Below are 11,265 nucleotides of genomic sequence, written 5' to 3'. Positions count from 1 at the left end.
CTCTCTCTCGCTCTTTCTCTCAAAATAAATAAACTTTTTTAAAAACACAAGCAACATAAAAATAGAGAAATTGGATTTTATAAAAATGAAAAACAATTTATTCATTAAAGGACACTATAAAGAAAGCAAAAAGATAACCCACAGAATTGGAGAAAGCATATACAAATCACATATGTGGTAAGGCTCTAGTATTCAGAATGTAAAGAACTCTAATAACTCAACAACAAAAGAAACCAATAGAAAAAATGGGCAAATGACTTCAATAGCCATTTCTCCAAAGAATATATACAAATGACCAATAATCACATGAAAAGATGGTAACATCATTAGTCATGGGAGAAATGCAAATCAAACTACAATGAGATGCCACTTCAAACCCTCTGGGATGGCATTAATAATTTTAACAATATTTAACAAGTGTTGGCTAGCATGTAGAGTAATTGGGAGCTCCATAAATTGCTGGTGGGAATGTAAAATGGTAGCTCTACTGTAGAAAACAGTCTGGCAGCTCTTCAAAAAGTTAAATATAGAATTACCATACAACACAAGTTCACCTTTGGGTATTTATCCTCAAAAATGGGAAAAAGGTGTTCAAACCAAAACTTGACACTAACGTTCACAGCAGGACTATTAACTAAAGGAAGGTAGAAACAACCCAGCTGTCTGTCAATTGATGAATGAATAAACAAAATGCCATATATCCATATGTTGAAACTGTGACCATAAAAAGGAATGAAATACTCCTACATGCCACAATATGGATGAACCTTGATATCATTATGTTAAGCAAAAGAAGCCAGACACAAAAGGCCACACCTTATGTGATTTTTCTTATATGAAATATCCAGAATAGACAAGTCCATGGAACAGAAATCAGATTGGGGGTTGCCAAGGGTTGCAGACTGACTGCTTAATGGGTACAGGGTTTGCTTTGAGGGTGATTAAAATGTTCGGAAACTTGATGGTGGTGATGTTTGCGTTCATATTGTTAATATACTAAACAGGTGCAGCCACTCTGGAGAACAGTATGGAAGTTCGTCAGAAAAGTTAAAAATAGAACTACCCTATGACCCAGCAATTGCACTACTAGGTATTTATCCAAGGGATACAGGGATGCTGTTTCGAAGGGGCACATACACCCCAATGTTATAGCAGCACTATCAACAATAGCCAAAGTATGGAAAAAACCCAAATGTCCATCAATGGATGAATGGATAAAGAAGATGTGGTGTATATATATATATATATATATATATATATATATATATATATTACTTGGCAATCAAAAAGAATGATATCTTGCCATTCGCAGCTACATGGATGGAACGAGAGGGTATTATGCTAAGCGAAATTAGTCAGTCAGAGAAAGACAAATATCATATGACTTTACTCATAGGAGGACTTTAAGATACAAAACAGATGGACATAAGGGAAGGGAAGAAAAAATAATATAAAAACAGGGACAGGGACAAAAACATAAGAGACTCTTAAATATGGAGAACAAACAGAGGGTTACTGGAGGGGTTGTGGGAGGGGGGATGGGCTAAATGGGTAAGAGGCATTAAAGAATCTACTCCTGAAATCATTGTTGCACTACATGCTAACTAACTTGGATGTAAATTAAAAAAAATAAAAATTAAAAATAATAAATGGTAAATTTTGTCATGTGTATTTTACCACACACATGGAGATTGGATTATGCTTCTTCAGTAAGTGAGGCACAACCATTCTTGAGAGATGCGGGGGGGGGGGGTGGGGGTTGAACCTGTTTATGATTTCAGATAAGAGGGGCGAAAACTATGCATATAAATCCCACCTTCCTCCTATGTGATCATGTGCCAAAATTCCTGAGGAAGGTATGCAAACAAGGACTTGCAACCTTGATCAGCTATCCAATTGACATTGACCAATTATTTAAACTTTGATTATTCACCTGCAAAATGGGATAATTACACATGACTTGCAGAGTCATTATGCAGATGAAATAAGAAAAGTGCCTGAGGTAATAAATCAGTACTTTCCCCATTGTCTTGACGTGGATTGCTTTTCCTATGGCTACCCCTTTTCATCCCATATATCTTGGCTTTAAAAAAATCCCTTGAAATAAATTTTCCTAACCTTTTCAGTTAGAGGTCTCTACCGTATTAGGCTCTACTATTACACCATATGTTTTCCTTATAGACCTGATCAAAATACATGAGTATATGATTTTGTGATTACTTATGTTTTCATCTCTCCTCTACTATACTGTAAAGCCCATGATGGGCTAAGACTGTATCTGCTGGCCTAACTATTGCATTTCTTGCATCTGTCACATTTATTTTAAATTTAGGTGCCCCGTAAATATTTATTGCATGAATCAAAAAGTTTATTAATTATAAGTAAATAGCCTTTTAGAGGGGAACACATGAAGACTTTCAACTGAGCTGCTGGCAAAATGAATATTTTTAATAATAATGGGAGGAAAGGGACAAAGTATATGGGATAAGTCAAGTCTTTAGGGACTTGGGGACTTAGGGACACTCATGTGTCACTCTTTTTATTCAACCTAAAAGGCAGTGAAAAAAATCATATTAAATCCGAATTGGTTATTATACAAATAGCTGCTTTACTGGAAGAAATACTATGGAGAGCTTCCATATCAGTCAATATAATTATTGTCTCTGTTGAGTCTCTGTCTGAGACGAAGTTAAAGCTTATAATCTGTTTACTCCCTTTAATTTAATTAGTAAATTAAAAATTTACTAATATTTGTAACAGCCCAAAAACTGGACTGTGAGCAAGTAGACTAATAATATTTGTTAGGAAAGGGAATCTTATCTATTGAATAAGAAGGTCTCTTGTTAAGGATTGCTTGTAATAGAAGAACAGGGAGGAAGAGGTGGGGGAGAAGAAGAAGAGGAAGAAGAAGCCAGGGTATGAAATGGAGATGATTCATAGACTAAATGCTATTTCTGTAACTAATTTAGAGACTTTATGTATTCTGGACCAGTGAGTGTGTGTCCAGTGAAGACATTAAAAAGGAAAGGAAAGGAAAGGAAAGGAAAGGAAAGGAAAGGAAAGGAAAGGAAAAAGAAAGAAAGAAAGGAAAGGAAAAGAAAAAAGAAAAGAAAAGAAAATAGCTGAAGAGTTGCTTGGACTTCTTATTCCTTTTATGCTTCTTCTGAGCTTCTTGACTGAATTGTTGATATTAACAAGGTTATGTATGGGGTACAATTTCTTATTCATATGAGTCTCATTTGATATCTGATGCTTTATGTTACCTCACTATCTATGACCCACTTCTACCAAAGCACATTCTAACCAGAGAAGTCCATGTGCAATATTGTCTCTGGCCCAGGAGACGTTAAAAAAAAACCTCTCTGGGCAAGAATTCCAAAAACATTTACTTTCTTGACAAATGAGGCATATTACTTGGAAAGCGTATTTTCCTTTTCCCTTTTCTTCTTGCTAGAATGTAGATATGATCCCTATAGAAGCAGATGCTGTTTTGTGACCATGAGGAAAAAAATATAATAAAATCCAAGAGTTTAAAATAAGCACTAATCTTGATATACAGAAGCTGCTGGAGTATTATCATGAGCCACAAAACTGTAGAATTATTATTTAAGATAAGCAACTCTCTGTTTATTTAAGTTACTGGAGCTATTTTTGGTTATTTGCAACCAACAGAAGAGAATTTCTGAATTACAGAGTCCCTATTAAAATGATGGAATCATCCTAGTTAATTTTTGGAAGATCAAATAAATTTAAAGTGTTATAGACACAAAATCACAATAAATCCATGTGATTAATCAGAAACCCTTAAAATAATCCAGAAGTCTATATTAAAAAAAAAAAAAAAAAGACATACCCACTAAGGTAACAGTGATTTTCTTGACTACACATTTCAAACAGTTTTATCCACTGAATAGCTACTTAATCTATACAATCCCTCTACATGGAACCTATCCTGTATACCCCCAATTCAGTATATACATTTATTGAGTTTCTGTGAACTTTCTCAATGAGCTCAGGAAATGAAAAAGCTCTCAGAGAGAACTTTTGTTAACTCTTGATTTTCATAGTAATCACATTTTGCAGGATGAGGCCATGTTTTAATTTAAAATTTACTTTTTGTTCCACAACAACTTGAAAATCCCAGATTTTGTCAGATAACTGTTTCTTTCTTTTTTTTTTTTCCTTATCATCCTTCTTCATTTCATTATGTGTGTTTGGACTCAGAAAAATTAAATCTGATTCAATGGTGATTTGACACATATTCTTTTACCCCTTGTGCCATAGTTTACTTCTGTCTAAAATGGCATGAAAGAGGGGCACCTAGGTGACTCAGTCAGTTAAGTGTCCGACTTCAACTCTGGTCATAATCTCACAGTTTGTGGGTTCAAGCTCCATGTGGGTCTCTGTGCTGACAGTTCAGAACCTGGAGCCTGCTTTAGATTCTGTCTCCCTCTGTCTCTTCCCCTCCCCCACATGTGTTTTCTCTCTCTCTCTCTCTCTCTCTCTCTTTCTCTCTCAAAATTAAATATACATTAAAAACATTTTTTAAATGGTGGCAAACAGTCCTACCTCACTGCTAGTTTAAAGATTAAAAGAGAACATTTATAGAGTATTTTTTCCCTTTTGTACCAGTAGAAATAAATGTGAGGTTGGTGACTGAACTCATGAATTTTGAACTATGACTAGTACTTTTAAGTTTTCCATTGTTCATTCAAATGGGAAAAGGGGAAGGGTCAAAGAATCAGAGAAGCTTTGGCTGAACTCCATTAATTTGTAAGTAACTGAATCAAAAAAGAAACATAAATGACATCCCCAAATGACTTCATCATTATCTTCTTAGAGGTACAAAAGTCATATTGTCTTTTGTAGTAGGCAGCGTTTATATGGAAATGAGGGTGGCTCAGGAAGCAAGAACCATATGGCTTTCTGCCTGGATGTGTTGACCTTAAGATCTCTGTGTGGGGGTGCTCTGTGCACATGGTCATTGAAACTTCAGATGCAACCACAGTTATGTAATCACAGAAGAAGTGGCTTTTGGGGCTCCTACCTGGAGATCATGATCCAACACAGGATTTATTCATGGACTGTCACCACATAAGTACAATATAAACAGTGCAATGTAAAGGGATCTCATTTTTAAAAAAGAACTGAAAATAAATTTTCTGGCTTTTGAATACCTAGATTTATGGAAGTTTCGAATGAGAAGAGATATTAGAACTCATAAATTCAAAGTCTTCGTTTTACAAATAAAAAGTAAAGAGTCTAATGAGAAGAAGTAATAACATAAATCATATTAGAAAGTAGTTAATAGCAGGAAAACCAAGTATCCTAACATCTGGCTCTATCCTGGTTTTACTTTTTTTCCTACCATTATGTTAGGATAGTTTCTTTTCCCTTTCTAGGTGAGTGCTAAACCATGGATAAAGGCTGTAGGCAAAAAAAAAAAAAAAAAAAAAAAAAAAAAAAAAAAAAAAAAAAAAAAAAAAAAAAGACCATCTATGCTTCTGAAGCAAATAAATAGTATTATAAATAATATTACCTCTATGAGGTGGCTTTGCAGGAAACATAGAGAGTAGAGGACTTGAATTTTATTAGCATTATATATGGAATATGTGGTCTTTGAGTGGTAAGCCACTAGAAATATGTAACACCACTGAGCTGATACCCTACTCCCACTCTCATTTTGTATGTTCTCATGGCTTAGATTTAACTTTGATTTTAAGAGCCTATTCCAGCTTTTTGCAAGGGACATCAGTCTGCCTGACTGATCTGGGTGCTAACCCTAGTTCAATTTTGTCAATCTTTACTCAACATTTTTGAACCTCTGGTGACTTCAATGATAAATCTCCAGAATCACCTAGAAGTCAGTAGCCCCACTTGAATTAGTATGAGCCTACTATATAGGTGAAACATATTCACAAAAATACAAAGATCACAACTCACCTGCATCAACCTTAATTTTATCAACATATATTAGACATTTTAATTTGATTCATGTTGGTCCCCCAACTTGGATCTCCACTTGAACATTAGTTACTGATTCCTAATCTGATTCTCTTCTCTCACTAAGAATGTCAATGAAGTTTTACTATGGTCCATACACACTAGGGTGACATTTAGTTGTGATATTGTATGGAATTCTGTACTATCATAATAGCTTTATAATTCTTCCAAATAAAGCCAGTTTGTTCTGGGGGGTGGGGAAATTCCAACTACACTGATTGTCTCAATCAACTTCCTGTTGTAGTCACAGCATTACATCACATCCCATTTATACTTATCAAGGACTTTGGATGACATAATGAGCTTTATGGCAATGATTATTTCCGAGTATCTAACCTTTTCTTAATAAGTTCTTTCCTTAATAATGGGTTTTGAGTTGAAGGCAGTGATATGCCCAACTAAAAGATTACATTTCCTAGCCCCCATTGCAGGCAGGCGTATCCATGTGCTTGAATTCTAGCCCCTGAGAGATAAGAGGATATGAGGTGGTTTTGACTTCAGAGAGGGTTCATAAGTGGGAAGAGAAACTGGGTTAGACAGCTTAGAGGATAATGGATATGCCTGACATATACATGCACGCATGCATACATATAGACTTCTAGAAAGCAAACACAGAGGATTCAGGGAATGATTAACAAGAGAGTATCTCAAGAGAGTAGAGCATGAGGCCACACTTTGGGCTAGCTCAGGCAGTGTCTACACAGTCTACCAGCAGGCTATGATTACTGGATGACCAGTGACTAGGAATGTTTTCCAATTTCTCTTTATCCGAGGGCATTTTTTAATATGGTAATTCTAGCTTCCCCCCATCATTGTATATAAAGCATGTTGCACAGAGATAATTTATATCTTAACTTACAGGTCACTGGGTCACTGGAATTAAGACAACACAGATATTGAGAAGATATAATTTTGAGGTTGCCTATGTATGAAGAAAGAATTTCACCAAAGGCACAGACTATGGCAAACTTTGCCTTTAGTTTACCATACACATTATTTCTTGTTACCTTTTTAATAGAACTCTGATCCCTGAAGACAACAAATCCATCTTGCCATCACTGGGGCTGCCCAACAGTAGACAATTTTTCATGTATACAAAAAGAGAAGCCACTTTTAACTTTCTCTTCAGTTACTAACAACTGAAATCATTTGCTTACTGATACTAAATCTGCATCCAGTATTCTTTAAATATAGAGCAAGTTTTCATATTCAACCATCCTTATAAGTATATGAAAATAACAACTGAATGGTCATAATTCCCTGTGAAGTTTTCTTGTTTAACATTAATTTTTAACATCCAGATACACATCTGTTCCTACCTTGAAAAACATTGCCACAAATATACTAATTAACCTATTAAGTTATTAATCTATTAGTAAAAAATGGATTTGTATGTTCCTGAAATAGAGAATGAAACAAAATAAATCAGTCAGAGAGAGACAAATACCATATGATTTCACTCATACGTGGAATTTAAGAAATAAAACAAATGAGCATGAGAGACAGAGACAAACCAAGGAATAATAGGTAAATTTGATTGGGTAAAATGTTTTTCACATAGTGTTGGGGGTTCAAATTTTCATTTCATTCTGTGAAGAGCAAAGGACATATTTTCAAGTCACTGATGTAAAGCAACTCTTGGTATTCATGTGATTTTTTTCTACTTTTGCTTTGGGCACAGGTAAAACCTTCTTAATATACAGAAGATGGCATATTAATAAAAGGGAAGATCATCATCAGTGATTGACTGTATGCCATATGTAAATGCTTTTATTGCATCAACACATCCTTATGAGTTAGGTTATTTTCCTCTCTATATAGATTATTTTACCAAGATTGAGAGATCAAATCACTTCTAAATTTTTACACATATCATAATTTTGAAACTGGAATGAGAAAGCAACTTTCTCTAATTTAAAAGTATAATTAGTTATTTCCACTCCTTCAGATTTATTATGTAGGAGAAAGATTGTGACATATTGCTAGGATTAATGGTAAACTGGCACTTTTTGGTGGGGCTGAGGACAAGAACTAGATATGCACCCTGAGGTGGGGCAGGAAGCAAGAGAGGGGTCATACATACTGTTGTGAGGAAGGATTTTATTAGGTGAGCCAAATATGTGGAAGATGCTATCAGAGGAAATCTTGTGTGACAGGCCAAGTTCTCAGATGGCCACCATGATCTCCAACCTCTGGTGTTACAGCCTGGATAATCCTCTCCCTTTGAGCTTCTGGGAAGAACCTGTTATTTTCTTCTAACCATAGAATATAGCAAAGGTGATGGGATGCCACTGCCTTGGCTAGGTTACATTATATAGCTAAGGTGAGGGGATGTCAATCCCATGATTATGCTAAGTTATATAAGACTCTGAAGAGACTGTGGCAAGAAAAGGAGAGCTTCCTGCCTTGAAGAAGTCAGCTGCTGTGCTGTGAAATGCCTATGGAGAAGGCCGTGTAGCAGGGAACTGTAGGTGGCTTCTAAGATCTGAGGGCCTTAGTACTGTAGCACACAAAAAATGAATTCTGCCTACAACCTGTATGAGCTTGGAAGCAGACATTTTATGCAATTGAGCATCTAGATGAGAACACAGTCCAGACTACATCTTGACTGCAGCCTTATAAAATCTTGAATCGGACATCTAAGGCATGCCCAGACTGCAGACCCAAGGAAACTGTGAGATAATAAATATGGATCATTTGAAGACATAAAGTTTGTGGTGACTTATTACACAGCAGTAGAAAACTGATACGATTTGTGAAGCAGGGGGCACTGAGGAGGCCCAGTTAACAGAGTAACATGACAGGAAGATGGCACTGGATGGGACTCCTTTCCTGGAAGGACTAGATGCTAGACACTCTATATAAATGACTCGAGAACAATGTAGAACTTGAGTTATCTGCACAAGGGCACAAGGCATGGGTATAGATTAATAGTAAAACAGGCCCAAAGGAGCTGGACATTTGTTCATTCATTCAGAAATATTTACTAATGACATAAGTAATTGATGGAGAATAAATGAGCTTGAAGAGAGATCTGAAGAAATTATGCAGAATGAGGCAGAAAAAGAAGAGAAGATGGAAAATATTGAAGATAGGTGAAAACATACTTCTCACTCTAGACCTGTGAATCAGAAACTGTGGGGTAGGGGTGTAGCAATCTGCTGTCCCTGCAACTGAATCTGATGTACAGTACAGTTTGCAAAATACTGATAAAGACGAAAAGAAGTAAAAGGAACACATTTTGACTTGAAAAAATAATAGGTGATGAAAACAATTTTATTATTCTCTTCTCTTTTGGCAACAATATAAAAAAGAAAAAAGTTGGGGCGCCTGGGTGGCTCAGTCAGTTGAGCGTCCGGCTTTGGCTCACGTCATGATCTCACGGTCCGTGAGTTCGAGCCCCGCGTCAGGCTCTGTGCTGACAGCTCGGAGCCTGGAGCCTGCTTCGGATTCTGTGTCTCCCTCCCTCTCTGCCCCTCCCCCGTTCATGCTCTGTCTCTCTCTGTCTCAAAAATAAATAAACATTTAAAAAAAATTTTTTTAAAAAAAAGAAAAAAGAAAATGATGTATGTTCATTCAGTATAGCGTAGAAAATATGAGCAAAACTAAAACTTTATTAGAAGTTGTGGACTAAATGCTCATTATCCCTCCAGAGTTCACAGGCTGAAGCCTTAATGTGATGTTATTTGGAGATGAGCCTTTGGGAGTTAAGTAGGTCATTGGAATAGAGCCCCTATGATCGGATTATGTGCTTATAAGAAATGAAAGAAACTTAGCCCTTTCCCCAACATGTGAGCATACAACAAAAAGATGTCTGTAAACTGGACAAGGCTGTCAACCCTCACCAGGAATGTGACTGTGCTGGCACCCTGATCTTGGACGTCCAGCCTCTAAACTGGGAGAAATAAAGATTTGTTCTTTAAACAATATGTATTTTTTAATGTTTGTTTATTTTTGAGAGAGAGTGAGCAGGGAGGGGCAGAGAAAGAGGGAGACACAAAATCCGAAGCAGGCTCCAGGCTCTGAGCTGTCAGCACAGAGCCCGACATGGGGCTTGAAGCCACAAACCATGAGATCATGACCTGAGCTGAAGTCGAAGTCAGACACTTAACAGACTGAGCCACACAGTCACCCCGTAAAGATTTATTCTTTAAGTCAAGCAGGCTCTAGTGTTCTCTTGTAGTAGTCCAAATTGACTAAGAAGTAAAGGGAACTGGTTCATAAATGAATCAAAATTTACAAAAAAAGAATATGGATAAATATTAAACTTTTACTTTGTTTTAATGTCACATGGCCATAAAGTCATTGGCTAATATAGAAAGCAACCATTTTTATTTTTATTCACCTAGAGCCAGGGGCATTTCATGTTCTGCTTTAAAATATCACTGTTCTCTTGGGACCTGAAATTTTTATTCTGAAAATTTCTATTTGACACTGTAGTTAAATAACCATATGTTTGTTGATGCGTGCCAGAATAACAATGGACTAGAAACTTCCCAAACCGAAGGCATAATTAATGAATCCAGCTGATATAATATGTAAAGTCAAAAGAGTGGATACTTCCTTCACACATGCCTGTCCAAGAAAATGTCAGATTCACTTTGTTTCAGTACTTGCTTAATATCAAAGATTACAAGTATCTGACCTCTCAAATAACTTTTAAGTGCTGATTATGTTGAATGCTTCTCACATTTTAAAGACAATCAGTTTAGAAGATACATTCTGAAATCTTGAAATTAGGGGTCAAATGCTGGGAATAAAGTTAAGCAAGTATTGGAAAGTAAAAACTGGAAAAACCTTGCATCATTAAGTTCATAAAACTACCGTTTAGAATTTATATAAGTACTTTTTTAATATTAAAAATCAGAAGCCCTGCATTTGAAATTGCTTCTGTAGCATTGAGTATTTTTTTTAAAAAATATGTATTATTTTTGAGAGAGAGAGCAATAGTGTGAGCAGAGTAGAGACAGAGAAAGGGAGACAGAGACTCTGAAGCAGGCTCAGCGCTGTCAGCACAGATCCTGATGTGGGGCTTGAACTCACAAACTGTGAGATTATGACATGAGCTAAAGTCAGACACTTAACCAACTGAGCCACCCAGACACCCAGATTTTTAAAAATTAGAAACTAGTGCTCTTCCTAAACTTGCTTTATTCTGGAAAACAAATATTTTAAAACTTCTTTAATATAGACCACTTTTGAGAAAATATAACTCTATGATAACTTTGCATGTGTGGTGTTACAGACTGAATTGTATTCCTG

Source organism: Leopardus geoffroyi, chromosome D2 (assembly GCF_018350155.1).
Source record: "Leopardus geoffroyi isolate Oge1 chromosome D2, O.geoffroyi_Oge1_pat1.0, whole genome shotgun sequence".
NCBI lineage: Eukaryota > Metazoa > Chordata > Mammalia > Carnivora > Felidae > Leopardus > Leopardus geoffroyi.
Note: the sequence above shows the minus strand (reverse complement) of the source record.